Here is a 12,752-nt window from a genome sequence, read left to right on the forward strand (position 1 = left end):
AATTATAATAATTTAAAAATAAAATGTAAGATTATTTTATCTTATGTTTGATTGAAGATAGTAATTAGTCAAAGAATTATTTATTTCACTATTTATATTTTAGTGATGAAAATTATTTATCTCACCATTTATGATAGGAATTATTTATTCACTATTTATGAATCAAAAATATCCTTCTTTAATTTTTTGACTCAAAAATATTCCTTCATTATATTTTTGGCTCAAAATTACACCTATCTCTAATGGAATGACCCCAAGCATGTCATGTGGACAAAAAAGGCCACACAACCAGCCAGCGTCCACGTGAAAAATAACCCCATTTGATCAGTTTATTTTTTTTTCTATTTAAAATCCGACCCCAACCCATATTCAAATTAATTTTTGTCAGACATTTGAGTAGTACAAACTATTACTACATTTGTTAAAAAATAGCTTTTGTTTATAGTTGCTATTGAATTTTCTCTTGAAAATGAGTAAAATTTATGTTGATTGTGTTGCGTTGCTAACAGGAGCACAATAATAGCTTATATACAAGCTTTATAGGTTCCAGAAACTGGCAGAGTTGGATCCTATTGAACTCAAGAAACTGATGCTCGAAGATTCGAGAAGAAAACTGAGACTAACAACCCGAACAATAGGGTAGAAGAAGTTGTCTTTGAAAGAGCATGGAAGAGGTTAGATTTCATGGCAACATGATAGATCAGAAACCATCGATATGGTGGTCGAATTAGACTTAAAAATCGAGCTTGATGGTCAGATTTTAGATTAACAAAAAATGAGCTAATTAAATAAGGTGATTTTTCACGTGGACTAGCGATGACATTTTTTGTCCAAGTGGCATGAGGTGTCATTCAGTTAGAGGGGGGGGAGGGGTATTTCTGAGCTAAAAAATTAACTATGGGGTATTTTTGAGCCCAAAAACTAACGGATGATATTTTTGCTCAATTTCAGACAGTTTAACGGTATTTTTGACCCTTTTCGTTGCATAAATGAATGGTCCACTATATTACATTGGATTGATATAGTTAAGTTTTTAATTTTCCACTTGCATAGTCCTTTATTTTCTTACAAAAATGATTGGAAAATATGGTATACAATATTATACCGGTAATGTCACCTCATACGCCTACTTCTTCTCCTTCTCCTTCTCCTTCTCCAACAACACGTCTCCGCTACTCCAAGTGCTTCAACCATTCTCAATAGGTATCTCCATGAGAAGAAAAATTTCGGCGAAATAGATCTGAATTGATCTATACCTGGCTAAATGAATGTATGTTTGATGTATCTCAATGTATATTCAATGTATGATAGATGTATATCAGGTGTATATTAACTTTTATGTCTTATGTAGTACAGTGTATCAAGTACATACAATGATATAAAGATATGTTTATTATTTTATGTTGTGTGTATGTCATTTATATACAACAATACACACATAAAATTACATACAAATATGTAAACAGTATGCTGTGTGTATGTCATTTATATAAAGCGATACACACAAACAAGTACATACAATTACATACAAATATGTAAACAGTATGTTGTGTATATGTCATTTATGCATCTTGTATGCTTTGCGTATATCAAATATATATTATTGGATGTGTTGTGTATGTCAGTTGTATAGTATGACATGCAATTATATACGTCGATATATAATGTTATATAAGTGTAAATAGAGAGAAGTTGTGGAAAAGAACTTTGGCAAAGAAGAAAGTTTCGATGAAGGAAAAAAAATAATGGACAGAACCATTTGATCTTTGGCAAAACTCCGGTGGAGGAATAATAGTAGTATATCTATGTAGTAGTCCCTTTTAGATCCTATCTACAACTAGTTTTTGTTGGACTAAAATAGTCTAAGGATACTTCTAATACGGTGTGATATTATCAACTTTGATTTAAATCAGCATGGTGTTCTTTAAAAAAAACTCACACGTTAAGAGTGTCCAACACCGTCATTATAAGTAGCTACCTATTTTTTCAACCACTAAAGTGGGATTTTGTTTGTACATTCAATAATCTCCCCCTCTAACTAAGTTAGACATGACTCATTATCATTGATTCATATGGGTTCGAGATTCAGCATGTCATTGTGTCATCAACATCCTCATACTCCCCTATCCAACAAGACTTGTCCATTATTGATCTGTCACACATTCTTACAAATAATAAATAATAAGGGTAACTTTACTAGATCACCCTTCGAACATAATAAATGTTATGCCTTGAAAAATAAATTGAGTGATGGGTAGTATTTAATAACAAGGATAAAATGGATAGAAAAAGATAAATTATTTATTAATTTTTCAAATAGAACAAGTATTATTGGATATCTATTTTTAATATAATAGACAAATATTGTTGGACAAACAAGTAGTATTTACGATTATTAAAGTCCAAAGGTTGTGTATGGACCTTCAAAGCTACAAGTGAATGTAGTTATTATTACTTATAAGCCGGTGAGACTTAGTCAAATTTCAGCAATTAAAATGAGGTAATTCTCAAATATAGACCCAAATTAGGGTGGCTTTCAAATTTTAGCCCCAAATGAAAAGGCTTTGTTAAAATAGCCTTTACTTGTTAAGTCATATTCTTTTGGAGGAAAATACCCTCCTGCAGAATATTCTCGGTTAAATCTCTTTCTTCCTCTCTTTCTTCCAAATTCCAGAATCGACTTTCAAAATATTGCTGGTAAATCGCTTTCTTCTAAATTCGAGAATCGACTTTCAAACATTCGCAGAATCGACTTTAGCCGTAAGGTTTCTTCAGGTATGAATTTCATCATCAAAATTCATTATGGTAATTTTAGCTTATTGATGCATTGTGAAAATTTTAGCTCGTTATATAATTAGCATATTGATTTGATTTTTAGGAAGGTGAACGTAAGCTGAACTTGGGATATGCTATTATTGTAGTAACATATTTACCATTAAGGAATTCCGTCGAACAGGTTATGGGCAGTTTGTTATTGTGGTTATAATTGTGTTTGAGTAGTTGCGGGGGGTTGGTCTTAGAGAGAAAGACCATTAATATGGGAGTAAGGTTGATCGCAACATATTTTAGAAAGGCCAAACGTATAAGGTCAAGATGGTACAAGAAATTAGTTCCAAGTAGTTCAAACTAGTGGTATAATTAGCATTAGAAGATGATGAGGAATTGTGTCGAACAGTTTGTGGGGAGTTTGTTATTATGATTATAATTGTGTTTGAGTAGTTGCGAGGGTTTGGTCTTGGAGGAAAAGGCTGTGTTTTCCATCTCGAATGAATCCAGCCTCTGTTTTAGAGATTAAAGAAGCACTAACTTGTTGATTCTAAGATAGAGCACCTTAGCTATTAGCTTGTATAACATAGAGCAACAGGCAATGGGTTTAAACTCTTTAATGGTAGTAGGATTTGTCACTTTAGGTAACAAGATTACTATTATACAACTTTTCAGTGTTAAAAAAATCCTTCATTGTTGAACGCACATCATATTTATATTCATTGACCATTTGTTGTTGAACCATGCTTACCTAGATATGTTGGAATAATTACCAGTGTTTCTGGCAACTTTTTTTATCTCAGTATCGCGTGTTTCTGTTGAGTGACACAACATAGGAGATCCCCTGAAGATGACACAGTTGCTTAGTTTTCCACATACCTCCCAGAACCCCTTAGAAAATTTCAGTCTTGGAATATTAGAATATCCATTATGTTTGCTATATTCAGTCCCTTGACTGTGGACGTGAACCTTTGGGTGTTGACGTGATTTGGCAGAATAATAAATGATGCTATTTGGGGTAGCCATGGTTATCTACAAGATTTTACAAGCCAAAAGAAAATTTTTTGGCTGTATCCGGTGAGGCGAAAAATATATTCAACAAAGCATTAACCAAAAACCTGAAAGGCAAAGCAAATACTAAAATAATAAGATTCTTAGTTTAAAAACTAAATAAGATTCTTGTTACTTTTTTTCTTTCATAACTGCACTAAAATACATGGGGTTTGAATCACCTAACTTATACATAAAGTCCTGAATTTTTATTGTAACATGCTCTCTTCAATATTGCTCCGCTTTTCAATAATAGTCAGTACATCATTCTCTTTCAAGGCCATATTATTAGAGTATTGAGTTGATAAACTATGTTGTATCGCTTGCAACCTATCTCTGAAGTAAACAACCCTCTCAGAATCACCCCTATAGTCTGTGTTATTCAGTAGTTTCAAGTGCGATTTAGCATCTTAAGATTCTGCCATACATTTCAAGTTATGCCCCATAGGCAAGAGTTGACACTTCCTTAGTCTGTAATGATTTGACAGATGACCTATAACTCCTGCCCCAGAGGCAAGACTGAGACAGTTATGCCCCATGGGCAACAGTTGACACTGCCATACTCTGTAATGATTTGACAGATGACCTATAACTCTTGCCCTAGAGGCAAGCTTTGATAGTTATGCCCCATGGGAAATAGTTGACTATGCCTTATTCTTTAATGATTTTACTTGTTGAAGATATATATTCTAAATTAAATTGTTACTAATCTTTTGTTGTTTCATTTTTCACAAGGGTTGTGCTTGGAATGGATGGAAAAAAAATGAGTATTGAGCAATACAATATGGGACAATCAATTGAAATTATTGATAGAAATAACAAGTTATAGGTTATCGAACCAATATTGGAGGTTGCAATAGATGAAGAAATGGGGCAGCCATCAAAGATTAAGAGGGTACGACAAAAAAGAGAGGATACTTGATGTCGAGACTACTCTCTTAAGACACAATGTCTCTTTGAATGAGGTAAATGTCAAGTCGTTCTTCATTAACAAACAAAATATGATGACGTGCATGTCAAATATTGCAATTACACACAACATCCAATTTAAGGTTATCAAATCAAGCACAATAAGATATTCACTGTGATGTTTGGACGGCAACTGCGTGTGGTAATTTCATGCCTCGAAGATTTCTGATTCTTTGCTCTTTCACATTACTACATATGAAAAGGCTCACAGTTGCTCGATTAATTTTATAACGTCTGACCACAGGAATGCAACATCAAAGGTCATATATGACTACATGCTAGAGCTTGCACGTGACTCTAGTAATGTAATCACATCAAACTTTGTGGTAGATGAAATGATAAGAAAATACCGAATAATCATATCCTACAACAAAGGATGGTGAGTGATACAACATGCCTATACGGTGATAAGAAGAACCGCGGAAGAAAACTACAACAGGTTGTCATTGTATCTTCACATGATGAAAGAAAACAACCCAGGCACGTACACAAACATAAAGAGGGATGATGAGAACAAGTACAAATGCTATACTATTGAAATTGAAAACTTTTGCCCAAGAGGCAAAAGTTTATTCTTTAATTGTACTGATTAAATTATTAACATATATGCAACTCTTGCCTCATGGGCAAGACTTAGTTTTAAAAATATTGTACAAATGCTAAACTTTTGAAATTAAAAACTTTTGCCCAAGGGGCAAAAGTTATTCTTTAATTGCACTGATTAGATTATTAACATATATGCAACTCTTGCCTCATGGGCAAGACTTAGTTTAGAAAATTATTGAAATTGAAAAATTTTGCTCAAGAGGCAAAAGTTTATTCTTTAATTGCACTGATTAGATTATTAACATATATGCAATCTTGCCTCATGGGCAAGACTTAGTTTAGAAAATTATTGTACAAATGCTATACTGTTGAAATTGAAAACTTTTTCCTAAGAGGCAAAACTTTATTCTATAATTGCACTGATTTGATTATTAATATATATGCAACTCGTACCTCATTGGCAAGACTTAGTTTAGAAAATTATTGAAATTGAAAACTTTTGCCCAAAAGGCAAAAGTTTATCCTTTAATTACACTGATTAGATTATTAACATATATGCAACTCTTGCCTCATGGGCAAGACTTAGTTTATACAAATGGTATACTGTTGAAATTGAAAACTTTTGCCCAAGAGGCAAAAGGTTATTCTTTAATTGCACTGCTTAGATTATTAACATATATGCAACTCTTGCCTCATGGGCAAGACTTAGTTCACACAAATGCTATACTGTTGAAATTGAAAACTTTTACCCAAGAGTCAAAAGTTTATTCTTTAATTTCACTTATTAGATTATTAACATATATGCAACTCTTGCCTCATGAGCAAGACTTAGTTTAGAAAATTATTGTACAAATGCTATGCTATTGATATTGAAAACTTTTTCCCAAGAGGCAAAAGTTTTCTCTTTAATTGCACTGATTAGATTATTAACATATATGCAACTCTTGCCTCAGGGGCAAGACTTAGTTTAGAAAATTGTTGAAATTGAAAACTTTTGACCAAGAGGCAAAAGTTTATCCTTTATTTGCACTGATTAGATTATTAACATAGATGGAACTCTTGACTCATGGGCAAGACTTAGTTTAGAAAATTATTGTACAAATGCTATACTGTTGAAGTTGAAAACTTTTACCCAATAGACAAAAATTTATTCTTTAATTGCAACAATTAGATTATTAACATAGATGGAACTCTTGCCTCATGGGCAAGAATTAGTTTAAAAAATTATTGTACTCTGATTATAAACATCAAATGCAAATTGTTACTAATATTCTTTAACTCAACACAGGTTTCAATATGCATTTTTTGCTTATGGCACTTCAATCATTGGATGGACTAACTTTAGACCGGTAATTATGGTAGATGCAACATTTTTAAAGTCAAAATATTATGGTGTCCTCATGATAGCAGGGTCAAAGGACAGAAACAACAACATATTTCCTTTGACTTTTGTAATTATAAATTCAGAAAATAATGAGTCTTATGACTGGTTCTTCAATCAGTTAAGAAATACAATTGAGGTACATGAAAAATTGTCTGTTCTATCAAATTGTCACCCAACCATTGTAAATACAATTGCAAATATCTATCCAGAGGGTCAGCATGGGATATGCATCTATCACATGGAGAAGAATTTAAGAAAAAGATACTTCTCAGATGTAGTTCTATTACTCTTCTACAATGCAGCAACAACATACAAACAAACTAAATTTTATACTTTCATGGATGAGATAGAAAAAGTTGACAAAGTTGCTGCGGAGTACTTGAAAGAAGAAGAACCAGAAAGATGGGCTCGTTCATTTCATACTAACAGAAGGTACAATATGCTTACAACTAACAACGTGGAGTCCATGAATACGGTACTGAGAAAAGCAAGGCAGCTGCCAATACTGGGACTAATCGATTATATTCAAAACAAGTTACAAAGTTGGTTTTATGAAAGAAAAATGGAAGCATAAGATAACTTTCATGACATCACACGTTGGGCGGAAGTGCAGGTGACTGACGAGATTCAAGTCGCCTTGAAATTGAAAGTAAGTAATTAAAATTGTATTTTGATGATAGGGAAATATATGCTACTATTTTTTTTATTATAGATTATATATAGCTGGTTTACTGTTATTTGTGATTTGTTGCTAGTTTTTTTATTTTCTTGAGATTCGTTCGTGAAATATATGTTTTGTTGCTTTTGTTCTATTGCTTCTGCTCATAGCCGTGTGATCGTTTGTGATTTGATATTGTATCCTTGATCTATTTTTTGGTTGCCTCAAGATTCATCCCCTATGTATGTTTGATTGCTCTGTATGGCTGATTCTGCTTATATACTAGATGTTTCACTATCATAGTTGATACTACTCCCAGGTTAGATGCAATATCTGTTTTATCTCAGTTTATTTGTAGCTGATTCTCCTGCTCATATGTTGGAAGCATCACTATTGAATTAGCTATTGTTCCTGAGCAAGGTTCTGTCTTTTTCATATAATACAGGGAATTTGACTTTGAAAGCTCATTATTTGAATGACAAATCCTTCTCCAGCACTATTCCTGACTAAGCCAATCATCAAAACTCTAACTATCCCCTATATTGGCCCTTCTCTTCTATTTTGAAATAGAACCTTAATTGTGACTCCTTATTATTGGTCACTTATTATTAGCTTTTCGATTAGTTCAATATTAGATTGTGATTTGATATTATATGCTTGATTGTAGCTAATTTTTGGTTGCCTCAAGATCCATCCCCTATGTATGGTTGATTGCTCTATATGCCTGATTCTGCTCATATACTAGATGTTTCACTATAAGTTGTTATTTATTTATTATTTTATTTACAGGTAGACCCCATTGATGCAACAAAATTTGTTGTAAGAGAAGAATGAGTTGAATATATTGTAAACCTGAAGAGTAGGACTTGTCAATGCTTGGTATTTCAAACAGATAAGATACCATGCAGCCATGCAATTGCAGCAATAAACAGTAAACATATGAACAAGTCTAGCTATTATTCTTATTAGTTCTCAAGATAGTCTTGGCTACAAACATGTCAGGGATAAATTGGCTACAAACATGTCAGGGATAAATCCTACCAGTTGGAAGCACAACATCAGGGATTGTCCCAGATAGCATAAAGGATCTGATCACAAAACCCCTAGATAAGGAGGTTTTGCTTGGGAGAAGACAAACATTTGAATATCCTTGTAGAACAGAATCTTCAAGAAATAATTACAGATGTTCGAGATGCAAAAAAATTGGGTATAACAGATCAAATTGTCACTACACTCCTATCCTTCATCCATATGAAAGAAGATACAGAAAGAAAAATAAGAAAACATGATTAGTTTTACTTTTTATCCAAGAAGTTGGACCAAAATAGCAATTATCATAGGATTCTTTGATCCCCAATTTTAGTTAGTAACAAGTACTTTTGACTTTCAATCACGAATGTCTTCTTATTTATTTGAAGTTTAAACCTGTGGTGAGGTATTTAACTCAATACCTTCTTATTAATTTTTTATAAAAATTACTTAGCATGTTAAATTTTTTTATATATTGATGTGTAAAAATATATCATATTAACAATATTCAGGGAAGGACCACCCCCTAAGATATGCGATATGAATAATTTCACGGGATACACTTTAAAATTTGCCTTGAAGGCAAGATGCAAAACAAGTTGTGCCCCATGGGCAAGAGTTGACACTAGCTTATTCTGCAATGATTCGGTAGATGATCTACAACACTTGCCCTAGAGGCAAGACTTAAGACCCAAAGAAACAAGTTATGCCCTATGGGCAAGAGTTGACATTAACTTAGTGTGTAATAACTTGGCAGATGATCTACAGCTCATGCCCTAGTGGCAAAAATTAATGCAACAAACAAACAAGTTATGTCCCATGGCCTAGCGTTGATACTAGATTAGTGTGTAATGATTTGGTAGATAATTTATAAGTCTTGCCCAAGAGCCAAGATTTTTAGACCCCAAAGGAACAAGTTATGCTCTATGGGCAAGAGTTGACACTAGCTTATTCTGCAATGATTCGACAGATGATCTACAACACTTGCCCTAGAGGTAAGATGTTACGCCTCAAATCCTATTAGGGCGGGCTGGCACCCGTAATCGAGGAGGCCCAGGAGAACCAGCTCATAACCTTATACTTCCCATGCATACCTCTATGACAATCTGAAATTTGGACAGCATCATGTCGCATATAAAAGAAAATAATCACTTGTATAAGCTCGAGCACATATATATATGTATATACAATACTTGGCCATTGGAGCCATCACGTCTATTAAAAAAACACCACCTTGACTGTACATTAGGTCTACAAAGCCTCTAGACAATACACAGAGTTTAACTAAGGTCGGGACACACCCCGCCATATAACTAACTTTTATACAATACCAAAAGTGACTGGATATGACATAAAAAGCCCCAAAGCAAACTGGAGCTCACCAAAAGCAGCTGGATATCCTGGCTCCTACTTGTACGGTGTATGAGCTGAGGTACCTGTGCCTGCAGCATGAAATGCAGGTTCCCCATGGGGGACGTCAGTACAAAATATGTACAGAGTATGTAAAGCTGTAGATAATCACATATGATATAGAAGCTTAATAGAAATCAGAAACAAGTGAATAAATCGTATAGGAGTGGACCACACTTACTAGAACTTGTGGCAACCTGTACATTGTATTTATTCAATCACTTTACCTTCGTTCTTATCATCTTTGTAATCATTACTGTACTGTACTGTGACCATTAGGCTGCCTCCAGTACATATCAACTGGGATCGACCCATGATAGGCTTATGCCCCTGGGATACCCCCCATAAACACATAAATAGGGATCGACCCATGATAGGCTTATGCCCCTGGGATACTACCCGATAAGAGAGAACTTCCATCACTTAGTTCAATTAATCTTTGAGATTGTTATTTCGGTCGCCACCGCATTTTTGATACTTTGAAACAATGATACATCAATAAGAGATATATAAATAGACCATCAATGCAATAACAATGAAGTAAGAACTCATTGGCACATCAATGAAGTGTCTTGGAGTCATCAATGCCATAACAATGAAGTAGGAACTTATTGGTATATCAATAAAACGTTTTGGAGTCATTAATAGCACATGGATCTTGTTTGAGTAACCGAATAGCTTCTGACATTCATTAGTGCAATAAACATGTAAGATTTGGAAAATAAGTAAGTATTGGAATGTCTTGACATCTTGTAGGGTGGAAACAAGTTCATTTGTAACGTAGGATATCATACAAAACCATTATGGATCACATGTTACTAAATAACTTTGGAAACTTTCTTAATAGAACATTGTTCACTTTCATGCCAAAGATATGGTATAGAGTATGCTTTACATACCTGACTATCAACCTTCAATACTAGTCTCAAATGGACTTCCCTTCTTTTCGGATTACTTATCTACAATGAACATATATAGCAATCTAGTATTAGCGACCAAACGTCACAATTCAATTATTTGAATTCACCAAACTAGTGGTTAAGTAGTAAGACTTAATTACACCATAAAGGGTGTCACTTTAACCCTCTTATACTCCAATTACATTCACATGCCATGCATATTCATACAACATCCTCCAATATCAAGTTTGGATTCATTTATCCTTCCAACCAATCCATTAAACCAAATTGAGCCATAGACATAAATAATCATCAATTCAATAGTATATCACCATATCCACCTTCCATAACTCAAATACCATATCCACCTTCCACAATTCAATACAACCAAACCATGCAAAATAGTCTATAACCCTATTTTCATCACCCTTCAATAACAACCAATACATATAATCCTCTATCACATATATACATATGGAAAAGAACAAAGGCAAACAATATTCATACCTTAGAATTAACCTCTTGATTATGCAATCCTGTTTGCACAAATAATAGGTGCCGTTCGAAGCTCTCGAGATGACAAACGCAGTTATCGGATTACTTTAGAATTTCTACGGTTGAATCAAAAGTAATTTAAATGTCAAATTTGGCTAGGGTTTGTTCTTTCTCAATGATTGATGATGAAAATGAGTTTTTGAACTCATATACATGTATATATACACATATTCCCGTCCATAATATAATAGGAAATGATCAAAATGCCTTTCAAATTTAAATAATGTCAAATCTGTCCTTTGGTGGACTGTTTTGATAAGCTAGAGTAGATCAACCATAACTCTTTGCTCCGATATCGGATTTGGGTGAAATTGGTATAGTTGGAAGGATAATTAAAAGGGCTTTCATTTCATATAAAGTAGGCCACCCAGTTCGTCCTGTACAAGGAGTTATGGTCGTATGAAGTTGACCCTAAAAATCTGTTTTGATAGGCTAAAGTAAAACGAGTATAACTCCTTACTCAAACGTTGGATTTGGATAAAACCAATTTCATTGGAAATAATACTCAAAGATATTTCTTTTAATAGGTCGTAGCTCTCCTAGTTTATTATATTAAGGGAGTTATGGTCATTCGAAGTTGACCCAAAAATTTGGCTGGCCTTAGTAGTTTGTGTGCTGGAAATTTTCCCGCACATTTACTATTCCCAGATATCCCGGCCACCTTTTTATAGTTTTGATCGTGCTCGATTATATCCAAAACCTATCCGTTTTTGGAAATCTTTATATTGTTGAAAAGCTTATTCAATAACCTTCGCATGAAACCATCGACGGGCAAATTCCGGTATAAATAAAATAAAAAAATTAATTACATATAAAGAAGATCAATACACGTACTTGAATACGCCAATACACGTACTTGAATACGGGGTGTTACATAAGACTTAAGCCCCAAAGAAATAAGTTATGCCCTATGGTCAAGAGTTGACACTAGCTTAGTGTGTAATAACTTGACAGATGATTTACAGCTCATGCCCTAGAGGCAAAAACTAATATAACAAATGGATAAGTTATGCCCCATGGCCAAGCATTGATACTAAATTAGTGTGAAATGATTTGGTAGATAATTTATAAGTCTTGCCCAAGAGGCAAGATTTTTAGATCCCAAAGGAACAAGTTATGCCCCATGGGCAAGAGTTGACACTAGCATAGTCTATAATGATTTGACAGATAATCTATAACTCTTACCCTAGAGGCAATACTTACATATCAAATGTGGTTAAACTTGTAATTTTTCAAAGAACATTCTTACTCTACCATACAAAATATATTTATAGGAATATTACAATCTTACAACCATATGAGAATCAATTTTCTAGACCAAAAACTAAAATACTATAAGCCAAGAACAAAAGCAATAAATATTAAAAACTATAAAAATAAAAGCACGGGGGAGTATTCAATTGTGAGTAGAAAAAAAGATGATACCAATCAACAAAACTAAGCATCTAACCAAATAAATAAAAGTGGAGAACCAACTACTGAGGAG

This window comes from Capsicum annuum, chromosome 7 (assembly GCF_002878395.1).
Source record: "Capsicum annuum cultivar UCD-10X-F1 chromosome 7, UCD10Xv1.1, whole genome shotgun sequence".
In the NCBI taxonomy this organism is placed as follows: Eukaryota; Viridiplantae; Streptophyta; class Magnoliopsida; order Solanales; family Solanaceae; genus Capsicum; species Capsicum annuum.